Source organism: Leptonychotes weddellii, chromosome 5 (assembly GCF_054177405.1).
Source record: "Leptonychotes weddellii isolate Sample4059 chromosome 5, ASM5417740v2, whole genome shotgun sequence".
NCBI lineage: Eukaryota > Metazoa > Chordata > Mammalia > Carnivora > Phocidae > Leptonychotes > Leptonychotes weddellii.
This window is the reverse complement of record NC_138373.1, coordinates 69437670-69448691: the sequence shown is the minus strand read 5'-3', so window position 1 is coordinate 69448691 and position 11022 is coordinate 69437670.

The window sequence follows — 11022 nt, the reverse complement described above, 5'->3', positions numbered from 1 at the left end:
TCTACTAAGAACTCTTTTTAAATGTGTTTTGTTATTGTAGCACTTTTTACAAGGAAACTCTACTTGACCAGTTCCAAACTGTACAACCTGTATGAAGCTCCTCCTCTCAGTGGGTTTCTTATTTCTATGTGGAATCTCCTCTCTTGCAGTGTCCTGTAAATAAAGATTAAATTCCACTCTTTTCTTTAAAAAAAAAAAATAGCTTGGTTTGAACAACAACAACAAAAATGATTATATGTCACTTTATGAACAAAGGCAGTACTCCAAACAGCTCCTTCCAGCCTGGTCGTCAGCAGTTCTGCTGGAATTTCCGAAGCCCCAAAGACTTCAAAAGATTGTGTGTCCATTTATCCCCCTTGAAATCACCAAGTCAAATCAAAAATGATAAGCACACGTTCCAAGTCAAGCTAAGGGACAGTGCCTGCTGAATGGTGACACCTAGTGGGCAGAGTTCACACTGCCGGAGGCTGGGTTTTAGGGCCACCACATGGGGCGATAGGTTTCTCCAAGTCAGCTTGTGAAACCGAGAACAAGCGAACATTTACCAAGTGCTTACGTGTCAGGCTCCGTTCCGAGTACTTCACATGTTTCCATCCTTTTGGTCCCCACAACAGCTCCACGAGATGGGTACTACCAGCGTCCCTGCGTTTTACAGATGAGGGGTTGGAGGCTCCGAGGGTAGGTAACTTCCCCCGGGTCATGTCGCCTGAAAAGACTGAGCCAGGATATAAGCCCAGGTTGGCTGGCTGCAGGTCTGGGGCACTTAACTGCTACTCTGTCCAGCCCCCCTCGGCTACAGGGGCCAGGTGACTGCAGAGGTGTCTTCCCTCACAAGCCACGTCAACCAACCCTCCGCCACGGAGAGGACATGGAGAGGAGGAAGCGGAGTGGGTGAGCAGACCTACCTCCACATCTACCAGTGAAGAGTAGTGGTTTCCGCATCTCCCGGGGATGAAGATCGGGGCATCAAACCAGACTGTGAGAAGATTTATAACCATCAGCCGGATGCACAGGGAGCTGCTCGTTGAAAGAAGCACTTCCAGGCGTGAAGAGCGAAACAGTTCCTCCCCTACCCCACTCCCTTCAGCATTTACTCGGGCAGTCTGAAGAGTGCTTACTGATCACGGAAGCCTACCAGCTGCACCTGGAGGACCCAAGCTGGACCTCCCCCGTTTCTCATGGTGAAGAAGGCAGAAGTGACCAAAGACGGTTCTCCGGCTTCCTTTCCACACTCCCTCCCCTAAAGAATGCAAATCATCCCAAAGGCCCCTCTTTCCCTCAACTTCTTTCTCTTCCAAAGCTCAGTGAGGGAGGTGTAGCAGGACCAAGGGAAGGACAGGAGTCCTGTGCAAGCCCTTGTCATAGGGTCGCCATGTGATATTTGGGACATACTTATTCTAAAAAAATTCTTCATCATTTATCTGAGGATCCTGTATTTTTAATTGCTAAATCTGACAACTCCACTTCAGTATGGATTGTTGCTAAAATAGACAACTGTACTAAATCAGAGGTCTATAAACTTTTCCTGTAAAGGGCCAGATACTAAATATTTTCGACTTTGCAGTCTATACAGTCTCTGTCACAACTACTCAACCCTGCCACTGTAACAGTCATAAACAATTCATAAAGGAATACGCATGACTGTGTTCCAGTAAAATTTTATTTACAGGGGCGCCTGGGTGGCTCAGTCAGTTAAGCATCTGACTCTTGGGTTTGGCTCAGGTCATGATCTCAGGGTCCTGAGATCAAGCCCCACGTTGGCCTCCGTGCTCAGCACAGAGTCTGCTTGTCCCTCTCCCTCCATTCCTCCCCCCAACCCCGAATAAATAAATGAAGAAATCTTTTTTAAAAAATATTTTTTTACAAAAACAGGCAACAACAAACGTTGCCCACCCCTGGACCAAGTTAGGGCCTTTAGATTCCTGGCTACCTTCAGAGGTATTGTGAGGGTGAGAGTGGCCTAGACCCAAGTGCTCAAGTGTGAAAAACAGAGAGAGACTGATCAAAATCATTGCATATAATGAACACCAGTAATTCTGAGGGGGTGTGCACGTGTGCATGTGTGTGACCCAAGGTGGGTCAGTATCTGCGGGAAGCATGCACGCCTCGAGTGGTTTGGAGCCACCTAGGTTTTACAAAGTCTTGCTCAGACTCTGTCTGGAGAAGTACAGCTCCTATGTCTGGGATTCCTAGTGGTCAGCATGTACCCTGTAAAGACAAAAATGCACAGGCAACATTGTGAAATCAGAAAGTGCGGAGGCCGAGAAAAGCAAAACGCCCCTGCAGAAGGCCTTAAGGTGAAACTAAAGCTGTTGGTGTTCGTTCCCCGAAGGCAGAGTACTCGGAAACCCGTGGTAGCTATCTGTGAGTGTGCACGTGTGTGTCCCATACGTACACCGTCTATCTCAACGCGTGGGTAGCAACTGAGGAATCTGCATGGTGGGTTGAAATCCATAAATCCAACAGTAATAGCCATATGAGTTACATTTATATCAACTTTCTTAATGATCTTAGAATATCCCTATATGCTTATCAAAGGCAACTCCGTGGTTTAAAATCACAACTCAAGTTCTGCCCTTCAAACCAAAACCACATCTAAAAGGCTGACTAATTAAAAGCCTTAAATCCAGTCATCAGTTTGCCACAGCACAGAAAATGTTAATGTGTCTGGAGCAAGGCAGTTGTGAGAGGGCACGGTGCAAGAGAAGGGCAAGGAATCACGTAAGCAGCAGACTACCGTGGGCCGTGTTAAGGATTTTGACATGCACATATGTCTTAAGACACATAAGCCATCACTGAAGTGTTTTAAACAAGAGAATGACAGGATCAGATTTGCATTTTGAGACTTTCACTCTGGCTGTAGTATAGAGAACAAATTGGAGGGTGGTAGGGGCCAAAATGGATACAGGAGGCTTTAACTGTGGCCTAGGCACAAGATGAAGTTAGCTTGGTCTAGGTTGGGGGTAGTGATGAAGGAAGGATATGAATAGACTTGAGAGAGATTTAGAAGATGAAATGTACAGATGGGTGATGGATATGGGGAATTAGGTAGGGAAAAGTGTCAAAAATGACCTGTCAGGTTTCTAATCAGTCTAAGAGGATGATTGGTGGAGCCATTCATGGAGATAGGCAATAGGGACGAGGACTAGATTTAAGGGAAAGATCATGAGTTCAAAGATGAGGGCTAATAAGTATCCATCAGACTCAGTGAGTTGAAGATCACTGGGGATCTTGGAAAGAGCCATTTCATCACAGTGATGACACAGAAGCTGTGCTGGAGAGAGTTGAGAAGGAAGTAGAGGGTGAGAAATGGGGAAAGACAATTATGTCAAGAAAACAAGCTGGGAAGATACATAGGGCAGATAGCTAAAGGAGATTGTGGATCAAGAGAGGGTTTGAGGAATTTAACAGGGAGAATTGAACCTATCTGTGGAAAGAGTCCTATTTCTGGTATAGAAGAATCAGTTTCTAACTGACCAACCCTCTCACAGATAACAACAATACACTCTGGACAGCATTCAAAACAAACAAATGAACAAAAGAAAACTATCTGAGGACTCTGGAGAGTGAATCCATGTAGGTAGATTTTGGAGGGGATTCAAAGTGTAGAAGAAGAACTGACATGAGATGAGCTCCTATTTTTTGTGGATTTTCCCTGTGTTGACCACAGTCACAGAGCAGCAGAGGATGGGCATAATTCCGGTAGAAAACCCACTGTCTCTTAGGCAGAGGAGCCAGGGGATAGAGCCCAGATCAATCAAGGCTGCTGAAGAGTGAGGGGTGAATCCTAGAAAGAGGAAAGGAAAGAGTCAGAGAAAAGGAACACAAATTTCTCTGCATAAACTCTGCCCAAGCGTTTGGCTTATGCTTGAACCACATATGAGCAGGGAATCCCAGCTAAAGATGAAAGAACCAAACTGAGACTTGAGCAATTGCCTGCTGCAGGTAGGACAGAATCTGTAGTTTGAGTATAGTCAGGTTAATTGCCTCCTAAGAAAAAAATATCAATACTTTTCTGAATGATAAAATAGAATCCAGAGGGGCGCCTGGATGGCTCAGTCGTTAAGCGTCTGCCTTCGGCTCAGGTCAGGATCCCAGGGTCCTGGGATCGAGCCCCACATCGGGCTCCCTGCTCGGCGGGAAGCCTGCTTCTCCCTCTCCCACTCCCCCTGCTTGTGTTCCCTCTCTCACTGTGTCTATCTCTGTCAAATAAATAAAATCTTTAAAAAAAAAAATAGAATCCAGAGTCTCCTCAACGTAACCTTCAAAATATTCAGGATATGATCCAAAGTTACTCAACATAAAAAGAACCAGGAAAATGTGACCCATTCTCAAGGGATAAGCAGGCAACTGATGCCAATCCCAAGATAACCCAGATATTGGAATTATCAGACAAGAATTTTAAAACAGCTCTTAAAACCATGTTCCAGGATATAAAGAGAAATACATTTATAATAAATGAACAGACAGGAAACCACAGCAGAAAAATAGAAAATATAAAAAATAATCAAATGAAAATTTTGTTTATTTTTTTTAGAAAGAGAGAGTGCGAGCAGGGGGAGGGGCAGAAGAGAGGGAGAGGGAGAGAGAACTTAAGCAGGCCCACGCCCAGCACAGAGCCCAACAAGGGGCTCGATCTCACAACCCTGAGATCATGACCTGAGCAGAAATCAAGAATCAGATGCTTAACCGACTGATCCACCCAGACGTCCCTCAAATGAAAATTTTAGAACTAAATATCTGGAATTTAAAAAATAAAATTCACTGGATGGGCTTAATGGCCAAATAAGATCTCAGTGGAAGGAGAAAAATGAACTTGAAGATAAATCAATAGAAAGTAACCAATCTGAGAGAGAAATATCTAATACACAGGTAATTGAAGTCCCAGAAGAAGAGAAAATGGGGTGGCAAAAATATATATATTTAAAAGCTTATGGGGAGGATCCAATCAAGAGGAAGAGGTTGAATATATGGGAACAATAAGAGACCACAAATAGTAAAAGCTTTTATAGATAAAGAGAAGGGATGGAATCCAAGGTCTAAGTGACGAGATTTGGCTAAGGCAGAAAAGATGCGAACACTTGCATCACAACAAGAGGGAAAAGAGGATAGGATGGGAGCAAACATATGTGGATTTGTGTCCTAGATGGGGATTTTCATTTGATGGCTTCTATTTTCCCTTTTAAAGAGAGAGGCTGAGAGACAGAGCGAGACAGAAGTTCATTTGCTGCAAGTGCAAGCGTAAGGAAGGGCCAAAGGCTTGAAATCATCACCGTGGGAGAGTGAGATCATCATAGACACTTACTAGTGTTCCCTGGGTGTATTAAGGGCTTGTTGGAACATAGTAACCATGAATTTATGCAGAACCACTATGCCCTGGTGCGTGACTTTCCCAGAGGCTGCCTGAATGCAAGCATGCTGGTTTGGGATAGTTGGGATAGTCGGGTTCATCACAGCTGGGGTTTTGCCAGATGGGTGTGACCAAATGACAGAGGATCAAGGTGAGGCATAGACGTTAACTCTAAGCTTGATACGGAAAACAGAAAAAAAGTAAGAGGGCTGATGGGGTGGGGTGGGGGATCAGAGAGATCAGCAGGGCAGAGGTGCTGGGGACGGGCAGTGACAGCAGTGGGAGCAGCCAGCCTGCGGACAGGGAAGGGGGCAGAGGTCAGAGAGGGACAGCCTGGCTCTATGATTTTGGACCAGTTCCCAGAGATACCAAAGCCTCAGTTGTGACTGTGGAGGTGGGTGGCTTGGAGAGAAGAGAGTTGGCCTGCAGAGAGAAGGAAATTAAGAAACTGAGAGCCCAGGTGACCTGCTGAAAATATCACCCAAACCTTTTAACTCTGGGAAACACACTGAGGGTCACTGGAGGGGAGTAGGGTGGGGGGATGGGGTCACTGGGGTGATGGGCATTAAAGAGGGCACTTGATGGAATGAGCACTGGGTGTTATGAGCAAGTGATGAATCACTGAACTCTACCTCTGAAATTAAGGATGTACTATGTGTTGGCTAATTGAATTTAAATAAAATAATTTAAAAAAAAAAACAAAAAACAAGGAAACAAAATTTCCCCCAAACCAACACTGAATCCACATAGGATGAGAGGAGGCTATGAGACAGCTGCTGAGATTGTCGAAGAATGAGAGACCAGGGGGTCAGTAAATGGCAGAGGCTCTCAGGAGGGGAAGAAGGTGGCCTAGCCACACCGCTGAGACTCAGAACAATGGTCTACGGGAAGTGGGAAGTAAGAAAAACAAGCCCCCTGCCTCCCAGCTTTTACACGGGGGTGTGAGAGAACATAAGCAGCCACCGTGTGGGAGGGCTACAAAAGAAGCAGTGTTTGTAGGTCTTTTATTACTATATATTGTTGTATTACTATACAACACATTACCACAGACTTAGCATCTTAAAACAAGCCCCGGTTCTGACCTCACACTTTGTGTGTGTCAGTCCCAGCACGGCTCCGCTGGGCCCTCTGCTCTTTCAAGGCTGCAGGCAGGGCGTTGGACAGATTGCTATCCGGAGGCTCGACTGGGGAAGAATCTGCATCGGTGCTCGCTCAGGCTGTTGTCAGAGTTCATTTCCTGGTGGCTGTGCGGCTGAGGACATTGGCTTCTTGCCAGCTGGCTGCTGGAAGCCATCCTCAGCTCTTAGAGGCTGTCCTCACTGCTTGGCCGTGTGGGCTTTCCCAACATGGACACTGATTTCATCAAGCCAACGGAGAGAGTCTCCTAGAACAAGTCTGTTAGCAAGACAGAGCGGTGTGTAACATAACCTAATCACAGATATGACATCCCATCGCCTCTGCCTATTACGCATTAGAGGCCCAGGTGCCCACGCACTCATGGGGAGGATGTCACACAGAGGTGTGAACACCGGGAGTCAGGGATCTTGGGGGCACCTTCAGGTCTGTCCTCCACGGAAGGGAAGGGGATACTGGATGTGTGCAAGTCACTATGGGGCAAAACAGTGGATGGAGGTGGGAGACCAGGAGTTGGGAGCTGGATTGGGGCAAGCAAATGCTGAGCACTTGAGGATGAGGGTTTGGCAGGGGATGGATGATGGTGTGACGGGAAGAGGGGTTTAGACTTTGAGTACAAGTTGATGGAAACTGGGTTCTCTGCCTTTCTCCATCCTGTGTACTATGGAAGACAAATCTGCTTACTTACAAAAATATGTTGTGTCAAATAGGTTAACTTTGCTGAATATATATTGATTCTATTTTCTCCAAAAGTCTGCCCTCTTTAAAGAGCAGATGGTTGAGGCACATACACTGAGACAGCCTGAGAGGAGTCTTAAAGATAACAGGGAGAAACAAAATGACAGCCCTATTTCCAGGATAAAAGGCAGAGGAGGGCCAGAAGGCAAAGGTGCTCCGGGAGAAAGGAAGAGAGCTGAAGCTGACACTTCGAAATTGGAATCAAGCCTAGTGAACTCAATAGAGTGGGATGAAATGAAATTGTGTGACTGTCAAATAAAATGACCTGAGGATGATGGTTGATAAGACACTCAAGGATCATAAAAGGGACGAGGAACACATTTGCAGCCCCACTAGGGCATCTGGGATCGAAGTCAATACACACTCATTTACGACATGGAAAGGTTCGTTCCCATTATAATTAAAATATACATATAGCATGACATATTAAGGTTGTTTGGAAAGCAGCAGCTGGTAGCTAAAAGCTGGTAGTTTAAAGGGGGGGAATAAAATGAATGCCGTTACAGAATATGTATTTCTAAAGGACCTAGTAGGGTTGGAGTTAAATTGGACCAATAAGTGTGAACTCATTTTCTGGCTCTCCCACTAGAGAACTGGAGTTGGGAACTCCTCCTCGCCTGCAGTTCTCACGTGGATAATTGGATTTGCACCAGGAGTGCCCAGACATTGGTCCCTAATAACACTCACCACTTAAAGAAACCAGGGCTTCTTGGAAAGTAGCTGATACCATACCTCTGTGCAAGAAAAATCAAAGCAGGCCTAAGTCTGCTAGACGATGCCAGAAGCATGTTAGTTTCAAAAGATATTTAGGGAAAGGGATGCAGGGAAGGGAGGAAGGGAGGGAGGGAGGGAGGGAGGAAGGAAGGAAGGAAAGAAGGAAGGAAGGAAGGAAGGAAGGAAGGAAGGAAGGAAGGAAGAAAGGGAGGGAGGAAGGAAGGAAGGGAGGAAGGAGGAAGGGAGGGAGCAAAGTTGTGGCTGTCTGAGTACCAGAAAGGAAACAAACGTGTGAACACCCAAGTCCGTTTGATATTGAATGTGGCTAAAAAAAAAAGGTGAGTTTCCCCAAAATGTCATTCAATGTGCGTACCATAGCCAAGTTTTGATTAATAATTAAGCTGTGGATTTCTTTCTTTTAAGATTTTATTTATTTATCTGACAGAGAGCAGGAGAGAGAGGGAGAGAGCCAAGCAGGGGGAGCAGGAGAGAGAGGGAGAAGCAGACTCCCCACGGAGCAGGGAGCCCGACGCGGGACTCGATCCCAGGACCCTGGGATCACGACCTGAGCCGAAGGCAGGTGCTGAACCGACTGAGCTGTGGCTTTCTTGTACTTGTATCAGGCAGTTCAACTTAAGGGACATGCAGGGATGAAAGATGCACTGGGTTGTAGTTTCTTTAAGTGAAGGTTTGGTGAGTTTTGTGATCGTAGCAGGCCAAATTTGACCACAGGAAGTCACCCCCACAGGTGATGAACCCGCTGGGTGAAAATCTTTCAGGAGGCACGTCCAGCCCGCATCCCCAGACTGGCCCAATCTCCAGGTGACTCTCCGTATCTGTAACAGCAGAGCAACTGCAAACAAGGGGCTCCCAACCCGAGTCTGTAAGTGTGTAAAACCCTAAGCCTTTGCCTCAGTCACCTCAGCCCAAGCGTGAGGCTCATTCGGCCTTCTTTGCCTGACTAGAGGCTTGGAGATCAATATACAGAGGGTGAATGATGCAAACGTATATTAACATTTTTGTGATGGGTCTAAGGGTGTGAGCGCCAGTCACTGCTGCAGTCATCGGAGTAATCTGTGTTCTGTCTGTAATTTTTGGAACTCTAAAAATTTAATTGAAAAATTTTGTATTTCTTTAAAAATTCACATAACAAAATTAGGCATCCACCATTTCAACGTGTATAATTTTTATCTGCTTTTTAAAGTGTTGGAAAAGTATAAAAGCATGTGACATATTGGACTTGAGATGTTGATTTCATAACTTAGGTGGATTAAGTTTGGTGATTAAATGCTTAAATAAATCTGATTAGATCGACAAGTTGAGATTTACTCTGTTTCATGAATAAGTGTTTAAGTTCTTAGTGTTAAATGCTTAGAGTCTAAGATTTTGTTAGATTCGTAAGTCTGCCTTGTTAGACTTTTGAAGTGCTTAATTATAGCTTAAACAGTCGGAGCTAATTTAATCAATCAAATTTGTAAGTGATATTAAATGTTTAGAGAATTTATGGGCTAAGTGAACATCAATCAAAAAAGTAAAAGACTTAACATGAAAACACTAGCTTTATGAACAAAATAGCAAGATTTAGAAGTTGAACGTGAGTTAATAAAATCAGGCTTTATATTTACAACTTTAATCAGTTGACAAACATTAAAATACACAAATAGCTTTATTCTTTTCCATGCATAAAATTTCCCCTCAGACAATAAAAACTCAACTGATAGTGGCTTAGCAGTTTACAAACTAATACAAAGTATAGAATGATATTTATTTGTTGAAATGTTGACAGCTGCAGATATTCCAAGTATTCCAAGTATTCCAAGGAAGCACCCTTTTTTGAATTTAGTTTTCTTTTATTCTATTTTTCTTTTACTATTTCATTTATAGTAGCTATCTTTTTACAAGCAGTGGTGAATATGTTGCTCAAATACATGCCTCTCGCAGGGAAGGAAACCCTGCGACCCACCCCACACTCCATCTCCCAGTCCGTCTCCAAGAGGAATTATTGTGGGCTGGTCACAGTCTGGGCAGGGAGCTCTTCTCTGCACCTGGTCAAAGTCCAGCCTGTTGCTTCTCAGTGTGCATAGGAATCACCTGCAGACTTGGATTCCAAATGACTGGGATGGGGGGGTGAGAATTTGCATTTTTACTGAGCTCCTGATGATGCTCTGCATCCAGGACCCGCCCACCTGGAAGCCCTTGAAGGGCATGCTCTGCACACGTGAGCATGCGTGGATGTGGCTCTTTCCAGTGGTCCCAGTTACCTAGGGCTCTCAGCCAGATGAGTGCACGCTCTCTCTCTCCCTGTCTCTCACGTAAGGGGTTTTCCCTGTGGATGGAACAAAGCATTTTGCTCTCCTACGGTAGTAGGGCCCAGGGGCCCTCATCTGAGGAGGCATTGAGACAACTGCCCTCCCTTCCTCCTCTGCTGATCTCTGATGTGTGGCCTGCCCTCCATCACAGAGATCAGATCCCAGACTGTTTGGGAATGGCCAGTGGGGACGGGAGTGAGGTGGAGTAGAGAACAGGAGACCTGATGTTATTTTGCTGGTTTTCTGTGGGATTCCCGCCCACCTCCCCACCCCCCACTGGCTTGTCAGCTCTTGGAGGACTGGCACTTTGATTCTGTTCACCGCTGTGTCCCCAGGAGCTACAACAGTGCCAGACACATCCTAGGTGTTCAGTGTTTATGGGCTGAATGAAGCCTGTTTTGGCTCCAGGCCATTCAAACCCTCTGGAATTTGACATCGGGGTCCAAGTCTTACGTGATAGACAGTGGTAAGTGCCTCGCTTAACATCTTTTGGGCATACACCTCCCTCGAGGAAGGGGAAGTGCGGCCAAGAGCGGGACTGGAGTGTCTTTATGTCCCTTGTCATAACGCCATCTCAGAACCACATCCATCTCTGGCCCAGACGCGGGTTCCGCAGAGCCCAGGCCAGAAGGCAAGGGCTCCTCACCCAGGGGAGTATGCTGGGGAGGACGCTGAATCAGAGGCAGACAGAGCCGAGGGCTAACGGAAAAACCCCTGAGGCCCAAAAAGCTGCGAGGAGAATGTGATGAGTTGCCAGACTCGAGAGAGCAGAAGCAA